The 20,227-nt window shown below is 36.7% G+C and overlaps 1 protein-coding gene and 2 long non-coding RNA genes across 4 annotated transcripts in view; 1 reads left to right on the forward strand and 2 right to left on the reverse strand.

The window, feature by feature from the left end:
• The window catches only part of LOC139151938 (uncharacterized), a 35,322-nt gene extending 32,106 nt beyond the window's left edge, over positions 1-3,216 (reverse strand). The window contains exons 1-3 of one of the 2 annotated variants that reach the window (XR_011556511.1): positions 2,921-3,216; positions 2,486-2,618; positions 1,124-2,120 (exon numbers count right to left, since the gene is read on the reverse strand). This is a non-coding gene — a long non-coding RNA (uncharacterized lncRNA). Of the gene's footprint in view, positions 1-1,123; positions 2,121-2,485; positions 2,619-2,920 lie in introns of those variants that run through there. The other variant, XR_011556512.1, reaches the window with a different exon arrangement.
• The window catches only part of LOC139151940 (uncharacterized), a 116,633-nt gene that overhangs the window by 60,505 nt on the left and 35,901 nt on the right, over positions 1-20,227 (forward strand). The window lies entirely within an intron of this gene.
• Positions 14,952-17,242, reverse strand: LOC139152392 (uncharacterized). The gene is made up of 3 exons (XR_011556622.1): positions 16,989-17,242; positions 16,511-16,643; positions 14,952-16,107 (listed from the first exon to the last, which is right to left on the reverse strand). It is a non-coding gene; the product is annotated as an uncharacterized lncRNA (long non-coding RNA).

The raw sequence follows: 20,227 nt of genomic DNA on the forward strand, positions 1-20,227 counted from the left end.
TCTACTTTCTTCTTTTTTATTGAATGGCAATCTACGCGATTTTTAAAGTGCGTCTGAGCGATACCAGGATATCAAATTTCTCTAAAAAACAACTGTAGGTCTGTTTCGATTGTTTCTCGATAGCAACAATCATAGACTGGAAGAAAAGTCGTACGAGGGCGCTTATGCCCTTCCCAAACTTCCCTTGTAAAACACAAAGTTTGGAACATCAGAATTTCAGCTACTCTTGTTGGGATTAAAATGATCCTCCAATCCTGTGTTGTGAAATTAAAATACTGTCTTTCTTCATGGGTTAATACATTGTATTCCACTTCTAAGATGATTAATAAAGTTGATGATGTTATCACGTTTTCAAGCCTTGTAAGACTTGAAGGAGAAGGATGCATCTTGAACGTGTTCCTCTAATAATATGATTTTAATGATATTTTTCTTTCTCTACTTTCTAGCAAGTTTAATCACATTTTTCCAGACAAGTCTCTTTGTGATTTTGTTCGTCCGCTCGACACACTTACAGTTATGTAGATTTTGTTTTATTTGCCACTTTGTCGGAATAATAATCTTTTGCGGAACAAAGAAGACAGGAGCCCCCTCACATCACAGATCTTCCAGTCGGACACTCTGACGGTCTACGTCAAAGCTAACCTTGACAAAGAGATAGTACTTCTGATCAGCACCTGTGATAACACAATCGTACCACCAGAAGACTTCACTGAACTTTACAACATCATCGTTACATGTATTCATGCTCTTTTAAAAAATCTGGAGTTTAGCATTTCTTGCAGAGTCGGTTGGGTCTTCCCCTTAAGGGAGAGGGTTACGATTCACAAAAAAAATCCAATATCATTACAAAAAAGGTAGTCGGACGAAGTTTGACAATAAAGGTACGTGCTACACCGTGTCTTCAGTCACTGACAGCGGAATTATTTCTTCCGATCTGATGTATGTCCTATTCGCAGAAGTGACCCATGTGGAAAAGAAATTCGAGCTGTGTCAGGTCGTCACAGTAAACTAAACATTACTATTCATCTTTTCATTTACAATTGTGGGGGAGTAATGTGAAGATGAGAGTACAAACAGAAGCGAGAGATTCAGTTCTGTGTAAAGCTACAAGTTGATTTATTACAATATGAATCCAACTTACACAGCAACTATAGTAACACCAGAGTGATTACAAGACTTATCAAACAAGGCCTAGAAGCATCAGAATCTTGCCACAGATTGACGGTTCTCATTATATATACTTTAATGATGAATGCTCGAGAAAACGGCAAAGCAATTTGAGCAGGAATGATTATTGACGAAATAAAGTGATTTTGATTGGCTGAGAGTTTCTATCTCAGGTTCCTAGAGTCAGTAATGAATAAATTTCAAATTACATTTTAACCTCTTTAAAACAGTATATTCACAACCAAAGGCGGAACATACAAAACTTTGTGACTTACAATTTTACGTAGATATTTAATAAAAGTTAAAAAAATATGTAATTACAACAAAATGGAGACAGGGTAGCGACTCGACAATGGTAGTCTGCTTTGGCAGGTGTCATAAAGTGTGAAGGATTAGCTAACTGTTCCTAAAATGTCCTCTTCAAATGATATACGGTGGTCCCAGACTTTACCCTTCCTCTTAGCAATGCAAGGCACCACTTCTTGTCAACATCTATTAATTTGCATTGATGGCATGGCAATTTGTTCTATAGAGTGTAGGGGTGCGACAAATACCCAAAGCTGGCAACATTTGTTATCTCTACACCACCATGAAATATAAACCCCTTGCAGTTGCTTATAAGCTTATGGGGTATTATATCAAAAGCGAATTACTTTCCGATTTCGTAATTCTGATAATGCAATGTGCGATTGATTTAGCTAACGGTTCCTAAAATGCAACGCAAGGTACCACTTACTGGAACAGATAAAAGGCAATTAAACAAAAAAGAAAACTTGTTAAAACTCTCAAATCGAACCTTCTTGCAGAAGAGACGTGCTACACGATATCAAACATCATTGCGATTTAGCCTGGACGGATCCGTGGGAATGACGTCATCACCATTCGTCAAACGGATTGTTGAAGTACCAGAGACTTCTTTCTAAAGATGAACAGCATGACTACAGTCTTGAAGCCTGGTCGTAAAAGAATTTTTTATTAAACCTTCGAGATTTATGGCATGTCTACTTTTAAGTCTACAAACTAAGTTAAAGCAATATATAATGGACAATTGAAATAAATGTTCGTCAAGATGCCAACATTGTAATAACAAAAAATAACCTTTCAAGACCAAAGTAATAGTACTTTAATTTTGTGCCTGGTATTGAAGTCACATCACACACAAATGCTGTTCTTCAGCGTATGTGACTCGGTAACATTGTTGAATAAACGGAGCATTGGATGAAAAAATTATTTAATGCCAACATTTTCTATCATGTCGGATTAATTTATTTATCAGTGTAATTGAATGTTTTCTGAATACCGCTAATATTATACTTACACAATGCTATCTTCCCTTGATTATCTGATATTTTCCACCATCGTCAACTTCACTGACACCGCCGACATCACAGATGGTTGAAGTCGAAATCCTGTTGCTAAAGTCGCTTTTGGGTTGACAACATAGACGTGCTCTAAAAGAAGAAAAAATACCATACTGTCAGTCTCAATTTTTCCTAAAAAAGGCGCAAGAAAACATCCTTTGATTACAATACGATTGAATAAATACCATGTATTCAAAAATGCAATGTTGGTAACATGGGAATCCAACAGGACATTATTTCCTATTAACTTGTGGTCTTCACTGATTATTGCATGATGACATCGAGTTCATCCCTGGTAGAGTTCAAATATGGAATGCACAGAAACAATACTTTCGAGTGTTACTGTAAGAGACAGCTTTGCAAGCCTTCTTGGTCGAATGCCGATCGCTCACCTTTGTTGACAATTGATTGGACTGTGGTCTCCCACCGAATATCGTGCGAAGCAAAAAGTGGGGACAAACCAATAGGCTTTCGTTTCTTCGGTAGCATGCTATAGCATGTTTTTAAATCACGAAGTGCGGTGTCCATGGTCGCAGTACATATGTCACAGTAGTCCACAGTTGCTGTAAACCGAGCTCCCATGATCGGCTGCGAAGCCACCACTTTGAAATGCGCTGTAGATCATGGGAGCTCGATGTAAAACGACTGTGGACACTAAGTCGTGTTGATCGACTGCGTCATCCGACAGCTCTTTTATAGTGGTCACACTGTAAATGAGTAACTAAATTATGCACGGAAATTCCCCCGAAATTCTCCCTGCCCCCTTGCTAACGCTGCTGGCGCTACAGCAGCGCAGCCAGCGGTAGAAATGGGGCAGGGACCAAACTAATTCAACAACTCACACGGCTGTCAATTTGAGATTGAGCAGAAAGGATCTAAACAGTGACTACAGAGATGTAGCCATGAAAGAATTAGACCGTTATCGTTAGTCAATCCATTTTAGTTGAATTTGAAATTTAAGTGATTTCTCATGATTTTAGTACTCTATTTTCTGCAGTACAATGTATCTTTATATTTTAGAGCAAGATAGGGAGTTTTATTGTTCGATCATTTGGTGAAGTCATCGTTTGTTATGTTACTAATTTGGTTTACGGTTCCCTGTGACATGACACTATCTATAGAGTGAATTAGGCTACTGTCCAATTGTAGTTATATTTAGAAAATTCAAACTTATTTACTATCGGAATGTAGCGGAGAATAGTTAAACAGTATATAAGCAGAAAGATGGCAATTTTCATCAACGCCATGTTGAGAAGTCTCTTTTGTAGATTTACATCTCGGCTATCACTGGATCCTAGTTTAGAAACTTCTTTTGGCGTGTGTAAACATTGGAAAAAAGAACTCTGTTGTCATGAGAAATGGAAGCGGCCGTCGTGTATTAATTCACAAGCGACTGTGGCTGCTACGTGTAATATCGTGTAGAGCCAAGCAGGTTCTTTTCTACTTTCTTCATTTTTATAGAATGGCAATCTACGCGATTTTTAAAGTGCGTCTGAGCGATACCAGGATATCAAATTTCTCTAAAAAACAACTGTAGGTCTGTTTCGATTGTTTCTCAATAGCAACAATCATAGACTGGAAGAAAAGTCGTACGAGGGCGCTCATGCCCTGCCCAAACTTCCCTTGTAAAACACACAGTTTGGAATATTTGAAATTCAGCTACTCTTGTTGGGATTAAAATTACCCTCCGATCCTATGTTATGCAATTAAGATACTGTCTTTCTTCATGGGTTAATACATTGTATTCCACTTATAAGATGATTAATGATGATTTTATTACGTTTTCAAGCATTGTAAGACGAAAAGGAGAAGGGTGCATCTTGACCGTATTCCTCTAATAATATGATTTTATTGATATTTTTCTTTCTCTTCTTTCTAGCAAGTTTAATGACTCATTTTTTCACGAAGTTTGACAATAAAGGTACGTGCTACACCGTGTCTTCAGTCGGTAGCTGCGGAATTATTTCTTTCGATCTGATGTATGTCCTATTCGCAGAAGTGACCCATGTGGAAAAGAAATTCGAGCTGTGTCAGGTCGTCACAGTAAACTAAACATTACTATTCATCTTTTCATTTACAATAGTTGGGGAGTAATGTGAATATGAGAGTACAAACAGAAGCGAGTGATTCAGTTCTGTGTAAAGCTACAAGTTGATTTATTACAATATGAATCCAACTTGCAAAACAACTAGTAATACCAGAGTAATTACAAGACTTATCAAACAAGGCCTGGAAGCATCAGAATCTTGCCAGAGAGTTACGGTTCTCATTATATATACTACAATGATGAATGCTGGAGAAAACGGGAAAACTTTAAACAAAAACGGCAAAGCAATTTTAGCGGGAATGATAATTGACGAAACAAAGTGATTTTGATTGGCTGAGAGTTTCTATCTCAGTTTCCCAGAGTCAGTAATGAATAAATTTCAAATTACATTTTAACCTCTTTACAGTGTATTCACAAACAAAGGCGGAAAATACAAATATATCAACTTTGTGACTTACAATTTTACGTAGATATTTAATAAAAGTTAATAAAATATGTAATTACAACAACATGGAGACAGGGTTGCGACTCGACAATGGTAGTCTGGTAGCTGTCATAAAATGTAAAGGATTAGCTAACCGTTCCTAAAATGTCCTCTTCAAATGATATACGGTGGTCTCTGACTTTAATCACCCTCTTTGCAATGCAAGGCACCACTTCTTGTCAACATCCATTAATTTGCATTTATGGCAGGGCAATTTGTTCTATAGAGTGTAGGGGTGCAACAAGTACTCAAAGCTGGCAACATTTGTTATCTCTACACCGCCATGAAATACAAATCTCTTGCAGTTGCTTATATGGGGCATTATATCAAAAGCGAATTACTTCCCCATTTCTAGATAATGCAAGGGCTTGAAGTTAATCGACTCAAATGCTTCAATCATATTTCAAAACATTATGTTTCTTAACTATAGATGTGCAAAAAAGACGATATTCTATTGTATTTGCCATGTTTAGATACAAAAATTATCAATAAAAGTTGTAAACATATAAAGAAGAAAAGATGAAAGGCACTTGAAGAAATTAGGAAAACTTGTCTAAGCGAGTTTTGTTCTGATTCTATATATAAAGAAATCAAACAGTAAAGACATTTCAAAATCTCAATTCGAAAACCCTTGCGGAAGACAAGTGCAAGACGATGCGTCCATTATAATTGCGAGATATCCTGCACAGATCCGAATGACGTCATCATCATTCGTCAAACGGATTTTGGAATTTTCAGAGACTTCTTTCTGAAGATCAACAGTGTGACTACAGTCTTGAAGCCTGGTGGTAAAATAAATTTTTATTTAACGCTTAGTGATGAACGAAACTTGCAAGATTTATGGGATACAGTCTAGTTTTAAGTCTACAAACTAGATTCAAGCAATATATATTAGCCAAAAGAAATAGATGACCGTCAAGGTTCAACAATGTGAACATTGTAAGAACACAACATAACCTGTCACAACCTAAGTGGAAGAAATACGTTTTGCCCTGTCTTGATGTTACGTCAGTTACAAATGTTGTCTTCAGCGCATGTGACTCGGTAAATCAAACATCATGATTGTTGAATAAACATAGCATGGTATGAAAATAATGTTTAATGTCAAATTTTCGCTGCCTTGTCGGATTAATTTGTTTATCAGTGTAATTGAATGTTCTCTGAGGACCGCTAATATTATACTTACACAATGCTATCTTCCCTTGATTATCCGATATTTTCCACCATCGTCAACTTCACTGACATCGCCAACATCACAGACGGTTGAAGTTGAAATCCTGTTGCTAAAATCTCTTCTGGGCTGTGAACACAGATGTGCTCTGATAGAAGAAAAACACCACCCTTTCAGTCTAGAATTTTCCTCAACAAGGCGCAAGAAAATATTCTACGATCGAGACTAAAGAATGTGAATAGAATGTATTCAAAAATGGAATGTTGATAATTGCAAAAATCCAACGGCCGATTATTCCCCAACAGTTGTTGTCTTCATTTATTAGTGAAGACAACAAGTGACATCACGTACATCCCTGATAGAGTACAGATGACATCAAGAACATCCCTGATAGAGTACATATATGGAATGATGCAAGAAAATATTAATTTCGAGTGTTAGTTTAAGTAATAGACAGTTTTAGCAAGTCTTCTTAGTCGAATACCGATCGCTCACCTGCGTTCACTTCATTTGACTGTGGGTTCTCACCGAATATCGTACGAAGCAAAATGTGGGGCTCGGACAAACCGATAGGCTTTCGTTTCCTCGGTAGCATGCTATAGCATGTTTGGAAATCACGAACTGCAGCGTCGATTGTCACAGTATACTGTGAATGCCCCAGTAGTTCACGATTGGTTTGAAACCGAACACCCATGATCGTGCACAGTCGATCATACGAGCTCGACGTACAGGTGACTGTTGTGTGGGAAATAGCCCTATTTGGTCTATCGGCTGCGTCATCCGACATTTCTTTTATTCTGGTCACGCTGTAAATTATTAACTAAACTATGCTTGCGCACCGCGAAAGTTCCCTACAACGGCAGATTCATCAACTCGCACGGCTAGAGAAATCTAGGCATTAAAAAACCTATCATGAATATTATCGTTAAAGGGTTAGTTAATCCATCTTAGTCGAGTGTAAATTTTTACTGATTCCCCACAATTTTAATCTCTTTTGTGCAGTACAATGTCTCTTTATAAGTTAAAGTAAGATAGGGAGTTTTATAATTGATTATTTTTGTGAAGTCATCGCTTGTTATGTTACTAACTTTAGTTTATGGCTCCTTGTGACCCTCAGTGGAGTGATTTACTGTAGAATTGTGGTCAAAACTAGAAAATTCAAACTGGCTGTGACTAGTCCTCTTGAAATAGACCCATAGTTGTGCTTTTAGCGAAATTTGACATCCTGGTATCGCTTAAACGCACGTTTAAATCGTGTAGATTGCTATTCAACAAAATGGAAGAATGTAGAAAAGGACCACCTTTGGTTGTGGTCAAAATGTTTCTGTAGCCTTAGATAGTTCAATATCTATTGTAATTCACTTATCGGTAAACTAAGGTAAAATGCAGTAATATAATAACGGTGAGCTCAATGCTTGCCAACGCCGTGTTATAAAATCCGCATTTTTTCTCTCTCTCTCTTCACTTTCACTGTTGAAAAGGAAGAAAGCGATGTTTAGGGCCTACTGTTTTACTATCTCGTCGAACCGGAGCTTGTAGGTTTTTGATGGTACGTATACGCTCAAACTTGGACATTTCTTTGCATAATTATTTTCAAAGTACACGACATTTTCCATAGATTCTGTCTACTTCATCCAGATTAAGGCCTTCTTTTTACGTACAGTTGGTGGGAAGTAATGTGAAGGTGAGAATAATAACAGAAGCGAGTAATTCAGTTCTGCGGAAAGCCACACGTCGGTTTATTACAATACAAATCAAAATTACACAACAACTAGTAATGCCATAGTGATTACACGACTTATTAAACAAGGCCTAGAAGCATATAATCTTACCACAGAGTTGCGGTTCTCATAATATAGTCTTATGATGAACGCTGAAGAAAACGGGAAAACTCTGAAGTAATGCGGCAAAGCAATTTGCGCGGGAAACATAATTGACCAAATAAAGTGATTTTAATGGCCGAGAGTTTTTATGGCAGGATTCTAGTGTCAGTAATGAATAAATTTCAAATTACATGCTAATTGCTCTAAAACAGTATACTCACAACCAAACACGGAACATATTTTATAACTTTGTGCCTTACAATTTTACGTAGATATTCAACATTAGTTGATAAAATATGTAATTACAACAAAATGGAGACAGTGTTGCGACTCGACAATGGTAGCCTGCTTCGGCAGGTGTCATAAAGTGTGAAGAATTAGCTAACTGTTCCTAAAATGTCCTCTTCAAATGATATACGGTGGTCCCAGACTTTACCCACCCTCTTTGCAACGCAAGGCACCACTTCTTGTCAATATACCTTGAAATCTCGTACATTAATTTACATTTATGGCATGGCAATTTGTTCTATAGGGTGCAGAGGTACGACACATATTCAACATGGCAACATTTCTTATCTGTACGTCGCAAGGAAATGTAAATCTCTTGCAGTTGCATATATGAGGCAATACATCAAAAGCAAATTACTTCCCCATTTCGCAATTCAGATTATGAAATGCAAAACTGAAGTTAATTTATAACCAGAGGCTTCAATGATTATAGAAGACACAATTTTTCTAAACTATAGATGTGCAAGAAAAATAGTCCATAATCTTTGCCTTGTTTACATACAAATATTATCAATAAAAATTGTAAACATGTAAATTATGGAAAATATACTTGAAGAGATAAACGGCATTTAAAGAAATTAAGAAAACGTATCCCAGCGAGTTTTGTTTTGATTACATATAAGAAAATTAAGCAAAATAGTCATTTAAAAGTCTCAGTTATTCGAACCCCTTGCGGAAGAGAATCGCCAGACGATGTCCATCATAATTACGAGTTATCCTGCTTAGATACGAGGGGAATGACGTCATCACCAATCTTCAAACGAATTTTTGAATTTCGAGACACTATTTTTGAATTTCGAGACACTTCTTTCTAAAGATGAACTTTGTGACTACAGTCTTGAAGCCTGATCAAAAAAGAATTTTTTATTTAACGCTTAGTGATACATGAAACTCCCAAGATTTATGGGATACAGTCTAATTTTAAGTCTACAAACTAGCTAGGTTCAAACAATATATATTAGATGTACGTCAAGGTTTAACAATGTTAACATTGTAAGAACAAAAAATAAGCTTTCAAGACCAAAGTGTTAGTACTTTAATTTTTTTCCTGGTATTGATGTCACATCACACACAAATGCGGTTCTTCAGCGTATGTGACTCGGTAAGTCCAACATCATGATTGTTGAATAAACGGAGCATTGTGTGGAAAAAGTATTTAATGCCAACATTTTCTACCCTGTCGGATTAATTTGTTTATCAATATAATTGAATGTTCTCTAAAACCGCTAATATTTTACTAACGCAATGCTATCTTCCGTTGATTATCCGATGTTTTTCACAGTCGTCAACTTCACTGCCACCACCAACATCACAGACGGTTGAAGTTCATATCCTGTTGCTAAAGTCTCTTCTGGGCTAAGAACATAGGCATGCTCTAATAGAAAAAAAACACCACTCTGTCAGTCTTGAAATTTCCTCAACAAGGCGCGAGAAAATATTCTACGATCGAGACTAAAGAATGTGAATAGAATGTATTCAAAAATGGAATGTTGATAATTAAAAAAATCCAACGGCAGATTACTTCCCCCAAAGTTGTTGTCTTCAATTTTTAGTGAAGACAACAAGTGACATCACGTACATCCCTGACAGAGTACAGATGACATTAAGTACATCCCTGATAGACTACAGATATGGAATGATGCAAGAAAACATTACTTTCGAGTGTTACTTTAAGACCGGTCGTTCACATTTGTTCAATTGATTTGACTGTGGTTTCTCACCGAATATCATCCGAAGTGAAAAATTGGGCTCGGACAAAGCGATAGGCTTTCGATTCCTCGGTGACATGCTATAGCATGTTTGGAGCTCGACGTACAGTCGACTGTTATGTAGGTAATACCAGCCTGGTATTTCATCGGCAGCGTCATCCAACAACTCTTTTTTTTTGGGTCAAGCTGTAAATTATTAACTAAACTATGCTTGCGCAGCATGAAAGTTCCCTACAACTGCAGAGTCATTAACTCGCACGGCTGTGAGCAGCAAGGATTTAACGTTACAGAAATGTAGACATTGAAAAACTACCATGTATATTATCATTAAAGCGTTCGTTGATCCATTTTAGTCGAATGTAAACTTTTACTAATTCCCAACAATTTTATTAATCTCTTTTATGCAGTACAATGCCTCTATATTTTAAAGTAAGATAGGGAGTCTTATAGTTTGATCATTTTATGAAGTCATCGCTTGCTATATTACTAACTTAACTTTAGTTTATGGCCCCTTATGTCAAGTCGGTTTATTACAATACAAATCAAAATTACACAACAATTAGTAATGCCATAGTGATTACACGACTTATTAAACAAGGCCTAGAAGCATCGAATCTTACCACAGAGTTGCTGTTCTCATAATATATACTCGAATGATGAATGCTGGAGAAAAAGGGGGAAAATCTGACCTAATGCGGCAAAGCAATTTGAGCGGGAAACATAATTTACCAAATAAAATGATTTTGATGGCCGAGCGTTTTTACGGCAGGATTCTAGTGTCAGCAATGAATAAATTTCAAATTACATGCTAGTTGCTCTAAAACAGTATACTCATAACCAAATACGGAACATATTTTATAACTTTATGCCAAAGAATTTTACGTAGATATTCAACATTAGTTGATAAAATATGTAATTACAGCAAAATGGAGACAGGGTTGCGACTCGACAATGGCAGCCTGCTTTGGCAGGTGTCATACAATGTGAAGAATTAGCTAACTGTTCCTAAAATGTCCTCTTCAAATGATATACGGTGGTCCCAGACTTTACCCACCCTCTTTGCAACGCAAGGCACCACTTCCTGTCAATATACCTTGAAATCTCGTACATTAATTTACATTTATGGCATGGCAATTTGTTCTATAGGGTGCAGAGGTACGACACATATTCAACATGGCAACATTTCTTATCTGTACGTCGCAAGGAAATGTAAATCTCTTGCAGTTGCATATATGAGGCAATACATCAAGAGCAAATTACTTCCCCATTTCGTAATTCAGATTATGAAATGCAAAACTGAAGTTAATTTATAATCATACAAGACACAATGTTTCTAAACTATAGATGTGCAAGAAAAATAGTCCATAATCTTTGCCTTGTTTAGATTCAAAAATTATCAATAAAAATTGTAAACATGTAAATCATGGAAAATATACTTGAAGAGATAAACGGCATTTAAAGAAATTAAGAGAGCGTGTCCTAGCGAGTTTTGTTTTGATTACATATAAGAAAATTAAACAAAAAAGTCATTTAAAAGTCTCAGTTATTCAAACCCCTTGCGGAATAGAATCGCCAGACGGTGTCCATCATAATTACGAGTTATCCTGCACAGATACGAGGGAAATGACGTCATCACCATTCTTCAAACGAATTTTTGAATTTCGAGACACTTCTTTCTAAAGATAAACTTTGTGACTACAGTCTTGAAGCCTGATCATAAAACGCTTTTAACGCTTTAACGCTTAGAGGTGCATGAAACTCCCAAGATTTATAGGATACAGTCTAGTTTTAAGTCTACAAACTAGCTAGGTTCAAACAATATATATTAGACAATATTAATAGATGTACGTCAAGGTTCAACAATGTTAACATTGTAAGAACAAAACATACATGTCAAGACCAAAGTGGTAGTACTTTAATTGTTTGCCTGGTATTGATGTCACATCACACACAAATGCGGTTCTTCAGCGTGTGTGACTCGGTAAGTCCAACATCATGATTGTTGAATAAACGGAGCATTGTGTGGAAAAAGTATTTAATGCCAACATTTTCTACCTTGTCGGATTAATTTGTTTATCAGTATGAATGTTCTCTAAAACCGCTGATATTTTACTAACGCAATGCTATCTTCCGTTGATTATCCGATGTTTTTCACAGTCGTCAACTTCACTGACATCGCCAACATCACAGACGGTTGAAGTTCATATCCTGTTGCTAAAGTCTCTTCTGGGCTAAGAACATAGACATGCTCTTATAGAAGGAAAACACCACTCTGTCAGTCTTGAAATTTCCTCAACAAGGCGCAAGAAAATATTCTACGATCGAGACTAAAGAATGTGAATAGAATGTATAAATAAAATGCAATTTTGGTAATTACAGAAAACCAACGGAAGATTACTTCCCCCACTTATTAGTGAAGACACCAATGACATCAAGTACATCCCTGATAGAGTACAGATATGGCATGACGCAAGAAAACATTACTTTCGAATGTTACTTTAGGAAGAGATAGTTTAGCAAGCCTTCTTGGTTCAATACCGATTGCTCACCTTTATTTAATTGATTTGACTGGTTTCCCACCGAATATCATCCGAAGTGAAAAGTGGGGCTCGGACAAACCGATAGGCTTTCGTTGCCTCGGTGACATGCTATAACATGTTTGGAGCTCGACGTACAGGCGACTGTTATGTGGGCAACACCAGACGATAGTTTATCGGCTGCGTCATACCACAACTTTTTTCTGGTCACACTGTAAATTATTTACTAAACTATGCTTGTGCACCACGAAAGTTCCCTCCAACTTCAGAGTGAGTCGTCAACTCGAACGGCTGTGAACAGCAAGGATTTAACGTTCCAGAAATGTAGGCATTGAAAAAGTACCATGTATATTATCATTAAAGCGTTTGTTGATCCATTTAAGTCGAATGTAAACTTTTACTAATTCCCACAATTTTAATAATCACTTTTATGAAGTACAATGCCTCTATATATTTTAAAGTAAGATAGGGAGTTTTATAGTTTGATTATTTTATGAAGTCATCGCTTGTTATGTTACTAACTTTAGCTTACGGCTCCTTATGACACTCAGTGGAGTGATTTACTGTAGAATTGTAGTCATATCTAGAATATTCAAACTGGCTGTGACTAGTTCTAGTCCTCTTAAATATACATAGTACAGTTTACCAGATTTCCCATGAAAAGTTTTCAGTATGCAGAAGATATATATGGCGAGTCTTATCTCAGGGACAACCGATACCCTAACAGATTGCTCTAATTTTGGAGTTGTTAGTGAGGTTCATGAAATCAGGTCGGTTACCGCGCTTTTTGGCTAAATTACAATCTTAAGTAATGAAATATAGCTGGTATTTGTTGCAAAAAGTAATTCTTCAATGCCTTTCATACCAACGTTATCGTCAAACTATCTATTCATATACTTATATGTATCAAGACGAAGGAACAAGATATGGTTCAAAAGGCACATTTCCACAATATCAGCTGATAGTACACAAACCAATGCACACTGGGAAGTGGTCAGAAATTGTCTGCAGATTGCTATATTTTGGTGTATGGACATACCACCGACATGTTAAAACAACAACAACAACAACAACAACAACAACAACAGTGACAAAAAAACTGACTTGAAGGTTAATTGACGCAAAGTCGTCTATGGATACCAATCCCCTTCACATGCACTTAGGCCATTGGCTCCTTCCACAGTCGCTCAACTGCTGTGAGGTATGCTTTTCCAATGCATATTTCACAGCGGCGGTCGTGTATTGATTCACAAGCGGCTGTGGCTGCAGCGTGTAATATCGTGCAGGGCCAAGGTGGTTCTTTTCTACTTTCTTCTTTTTTATTGAATGACAATCTATGCGATTTTTAAAGTGCGTCTCAGCGATACCAGGATATCAAATTCCTCTAAAAAACAACTGTAGGTCTGTTTCGATCGTTTCTCGACAGCAACAATCATAGATTGCAAGAAAAGTCCTACGAGGGCGCTTATGCCCTTCCATAACTTCCCTTGTAAAACACACAGGTTGGAACATCAGAATTTCAGCTACTCTTGATGGGATTAAAATTACCCTCCAATAGTATGCAATTAAAATACTGCCTTTCTTCATGGATTAATACATTGTATTCCACTTATAAGATGATTAATAAAGTTGATGATGTTATCACGTTTTCAAGCCTTGTAAGACTTGAAAGAGAAGGATGCATCTTGAACGTATTCCTCTGGTAATATGATTTTAATGATATTTTTCTTTCTCTACTTTCTAGCAAGTTTAATGACATTTTTCCAGACAAGTTGCTTTGTGATTTTGTTCTTCGCTCGACACACTCACAATTATGTAGATTTGTTTTATTTGCCACTTTGTTGGAATAATCTTTTTCGGAAAAAAGAAAACAGGAGCCCCCTCACATGATAGATCTTCCACAATGACACTCAGACGGTCTACGTCAAAGCTAACCTTGACAAAGAGATAGTACTTCTGATCAGCACCTGTGATAACACAATCATACCACCAGAAGACTGCACCGAACTTTGCAACATCAGCGTTACATGCATTCATGTTCTTTTATAAAATCTTGAGTTTAGCTTTTCTTCCAGAGTCGGTTGGGCCTTCCCCTTTAGGGAGAGGGTTACAATTCACAAAAAATCCAATATCATTACAAAAAAGGTAGTCGCACGAAGTTTGATAATAAATGTACATGCTAAACCGTGGAACTATTTCTTTCGATCTTATATATGTCCTATTCGCAGAAGTGCCCCATGTGGAAAAGAAATTCGAGCTGTATCAGGTCGTCACAATAAACTAAGCCTTTCTATTCATCTTTTCAGTTACAATTGTCTGGGAGTAATGTGAAGATGAGAGTACAAACAGAAGCAAGTGATTCAGTTCTGTGTAAAGCAACAAGTTGATTTATTACAATATGAATCCAACTTACACAGCAACTAGTAATACCAGAGTGATTACAAAACTTATCAAGGTCTAGAAGCATCAGAATGATGAATGCTGGAGGAAACGGGAAAGCTCTAAACTAAAACGGCAAAGCAATTTGAGCAGGAATAATAATTGACGAAATAAAGTAATTTTGATTAAGTGAGAGTTTTCAGTCTATCTCAGGATCCCAGGGTCAGGAATGAATAAATTTCAAATTACATTTTAACCTCTTTAAACAGTATATTCACAACCAAAAGCGGAACATGTTTTATAACTTTATGCCTTACAATTACGGAGATATTCAACATTAGTTGATAAAATATGTAATTACAGCAAAATGGAGACAGGGTTGCGACTCGACAATAGTAGCCTGCTTTGGCAGGTGTCATAAAATGTGAAGGATTAGCTAACTGTTCCTAAAATATCATCTTCAAATGATATACGGTGGTCCCAGACTTTACCCGCCCTCTTTGCAACGCAAGACACCACTTCTTGTCAACATCTATTAATTTGCATTTATGGCATGGCAATTTGTTCTACAGAGTGTAGAGATACGACAAATACTCAGAGCTGGCAAAATTTGTTATCTCTACACCACCATGAAATATAAATCTCTTGCGGTTGCATATATGGGGCAGTATATCAAAAGCGAATTACTTCCCCATTTCGTAATTCTGATAATGCAATTTGCGATTGAAGTTAACCGACTCAGAGGCTTCAATCCTATTTCAAAACACTATGTTTCTAAACTATAGATGTGCAAAAAAGACGATATTCCATTGTATTTGCCTTGTTCAGAAATTAAAATTATCAATAAAAATTGTAAACATGTAAAGAAGAAAAGATGAAAGGCACTTGAAGAAATTAGGAAAACTTGTCTAAGCGAGTTTTGTTCTGATTCTATATATTCGATATTTTGTTCTGATTCTATATATATATATATTCTATATTCGAAAACCCTTACGGAAAAGAAGTGTAAGACGATGCTTCCAATATAATTGCGAGATATCCTGCACAGATCCGAATGACGTCATCACAATTCGTCAAACGGATTTTTGGATTTCCAGAGTCTTCTTTCAGAAGATGAAGTGTGTGACTACAGTCTTGAAGCCTGGTGGTAAAAGAAATTTTTATTTAACGCTTAGTGATGAACGAAACTCGCAAAGATTTATGGGATACAGTCTAGTTTTAAGTCTACAAACCAGGTTCAAACAATATATATTAGCCAAAAGAAATAGATGATCTTCAAAGTTCAACAATGTGAACATTGTAAGAACACAACATAACCTGTCACAACCTAAGTGAAAGAAATACTTTTTGCCCTGTATTGATGTTACGTCAGTTATAAATGTTGTCTTCAGCGTATGTGACTCGGTAAGTCCAACATCATGGTTGTTGAATGAACGGAGCATTGCATGAAAAAACTATTTAATGACAACATTTCTACTTTGTCGGATTACTTTGTTTATCAGTGTGATTGAATGTTTTCTGACGACCGCTAATATTATACTTACACAATGCTATCTTCCCTTGATTATCCAATATTTTCCACCATCGTCAACTTCACTGCCATCGCCAACATCACAGACGGTTGAAGTGGAAATCCTGTTGCTAAAATCTCTTCTGGGCTGACAGCATAGACATGCTCTGATAGAAGAAAAAACACCACCCTCTCAGTCTGGAATTTTCCTCAACAAGGCGCTAAATATTCTACGATCGAGACTAAAGAATCTGAATAAAATGTATTCAAAATGCAATTTTGGTAATTACAAAAATCCAACGGAAGATTACTTCCCCCACAGTTGTTGTCTTCATTTATTAGTGAAGACAACAAGTGACATCAAGTACATCCCTGATAGAGTACAGATGACATCGAGTACATCCCTGATAGAGTATATATATTGAATGATGCAAGAAAATATTAATTTCGAGTGTTAGTTTAAGTAATAGACAGTTTTAGCAAGTCTTCTTAGTCGAATACCGATCGCTCACCTGCGTTCACTTCATTTGACTGTGGGTTCTCACCGAATGTCGTACGAAGCAAAATGTGGGGCTCGGACAAACCGATAGGCTTTCGTTTCCTCGGTAGCATGCTATAGCATGTTTGGAAATCACGAACTGCAGCGTCGATTGTCACAGTATACTGTGAATGCCCCAGTAGTTCACGATTGGTTTGAAACCGAACACCCATGATCGTGCACAGTCGATCATACGAGCTCGACGTACAGGTAACTGTTGTGTGGGAAATAGCCCTATTTGGTCTATCGGCTGCGTCATGCGACATTTCTTTTATTCTGGTCACGCTGTAAATTATTAACTAAACTATGCTTGCGCACAGCGAAAGTTCCTTACAACGGCAGATTCATCAACTCGCACGGCTAGAGAAATCTAGGCATTAAAAAAACTATCACGAATATTGTCGTTAAAGGGTTCGTTAATCCATCTCAGTCGAGTGAAAAAATTTACTGATTCCCACAATTTTAATCTCTTTTATGTACAATGTCTCTTTATAATTTAAAGTAGGATATGGAGTTTTATAGTTTGATTATTTTTGTGCAGTCATCGCTTGTTATGTTAGTAACTTTAGTTTACGGCTCCTTGTGACACTCAGTGGAGTGATTTACAGTAGAATTGTAGTCAAAACTAGAAAATTCAAACTGGCTGTGACTAGTCCTCTTGAAATAGACCCATAGTTGTGCTTTTAGAGAAATTTGACATCCTGGTATCGCTTATACGCACGTTTAAATCGTGTAGATTGCTATTCAACAAAATGGAAGAATGTAGAAAAGGACCACCTTTGGTTGTGGTCAAAATGTTTCTGTAGCCTTAGATAGTTCAATATCTATTGTAATTCACTTATCGGTAAACTAAGGTAAAATGCAGAAATATAATAACGGTTAGCTCAGTGTTTGCCAACGCCGTGTTATAAAATCCGCATTTTTTCTCTCTCTCTTAACTTTCACTGTTGAAAAGGAAGAAAGCGATGTTTACTGTTTTACTATCTCGTCGAACCGGAGCTTGTAGGTTTTTGATGGTACGTATACGCTCAAAGTTGGACATTTCTTTGAATAATTTTTTTCAAAGTACACGACATTTTCCATAGATTCTGTTTACTTCATCCAGATTAAGGCCTTCTTTTTACGTACAGTTGGTGGGAAGTAATGTGAAGGTGAGAATAATAACAGAAGCGAGTAATTCAGTTCTGCGGAAAGCCACACGTCGGTTTATTACAATACAAATCAAAATTACACAACAACTAGTAATGCCATAGTGATTACACGACTTATTAAACAAGGCCTAGAAGCATCGAATCTTACCACAGAGTTGCTGTTCTCACAATATATACTCGAATGATGAATGCTGGAGAAAAAGGGGGAAAATCTGACCTAATGCGGCAAAGCAATTTGAGCGGGAAACATAATTGACCAAATAAAATGATTTTGATGGCCGAGCGTTTTTACGGCAGGATTCTAGTGTCAGCAATAAATAAATAAATTTCAAATTACATGCTAGTTGCTCTAAAACAGTATACTCACAACCAAACACGGAACATATTTTATAACTTTATGCCATACAATTTTACGTAGATATTCAACATTAGTTGATAAAATATGTAATTACAGCAACATGGAGACAGGGTTGCGACTCGACAATGGTAGCCTGCTTCGGCAGGTGTCATACAATGTGAAGAATTAGCTAACTGTTCCTAAAATGTCCTCTTCAAATGATATACGGTGGTCCCAGACTTTACCCACCCTCTTTGCAACGCAAGGCACCACTTCTTGTCAATATACCTTGAAGTCTCGTACATTAATTTACATTTATGGCATGGCAATTTGTTCTATAGGGTGCAGAGGTACGACACATACTCAACGCTGGCAACATTTCTTATCTGTACGTCGCAAGGAAATGTAAATCTCTTGCAGTTGCATATATGAGGCAATACATCAAAAGCAAATTACTTCCCCATTTCGCAATTCAGATTTAAACTGAAGTTAATTCATAACCAGAGGCTTCAATGATTATAGAAGACACAAGTTTTCTAAACTATAGATGTGCAAGAAAAATAGTCCATAATCTTTGCCTTGTTTAGATACAAAAATTATCAATAAAAATTGTAAACATGTAAATCATGGAAATTATACTTGAAGAGATAAATGGCATTTAAAGAAATTAAGAAAACGTGTCCTAGCGAGTTTTGTTTTGATTACATATAAGAAATTTAAACAAAAAAGTCATTTAAAAGTCTCAGTTATTGGAACCCCTTGCGAAAGAGAATTGCCAGACGATGTCCATCATAATTACGAGTTATCCTACACAGATACGAGGGGAATGACGTCATCACCATTCGTCAAACGGATTTTGGAATTTCGAGACACTTCTTTCTAAAGATGAACTTTGTGACTACAGTCTTGAAGCCTGATGATAAAGGAAATTTTTATTTAACGCTTAGTGATACATGAAACTCCCAAGATTTATGGGATACAGTCTAATTTTAAGTCTACAAACTAGGTTCAAACAATATATATTAGACAATATAAATAGATGTACGTCAAGATTCAACAATGTTAACATTGTAAGAACAAAACATACATGTCAAGACCAAAGTGGTAGTACTTTAATTGTTTGCCTGGTATTGATGTCACATCACACACAAATGCGGTTCTTCAGCGTATGTGACTCGGTAAGTCCAACATCATGATTGTTGAATAAACGGAGCATTGTGTGGAAAAAGTATTTAATGCCAACATTTTCTACCCTGTCGGATTAAATTGTTTATCAGTATAATTGAATATTCTCTGAAAACCGCTAATATTATACTAACGCAATGCTATCTTCCGTTGATTATCCGATGTTTTTCACAGTCGTCAACTCCACATTACTTTCGAGTGTTACTTTAAGAATATCATCCGAAGTGAAAAATTGGGCTCGGACAAAGCGATAGGCTTTCGATTCCTCGGTGACATGCTATAGCATGTTTGGAGCTCGACGTACAGTCGACTGTTATGTAGGTAATACCAGCCTGGTATTTCATCGGCTGCGTCATCCAACAACTCTATTTTTTTGGGTCAAGCTGTTAATTATTAACTAAACTATGCTTGCGCAGCATGAAAGTTCCCTACAACTGCAGAGTCATTAACTCGCACGGCTGTGAGCAGCAAGGATTTAACGGTACAGAAATGAAGACATTGAAAAACTACCATGTATATTATCATTAAAGCGCTCGTTGA

Source organism: Ptychodera flava, chromosome 15 (assembly GCF_041260155.1).
Source record: "Ptychodera flava strain L36383 chromosome 15, AS_Pfla_20210202, whole genome shotgun sequence".
Lineage (NCBI taxonomy): Eukaryota > Metazoa > Hemichordata > Enteropneusta > Ptychoderidae > Ptychodera > Ptychodera flava.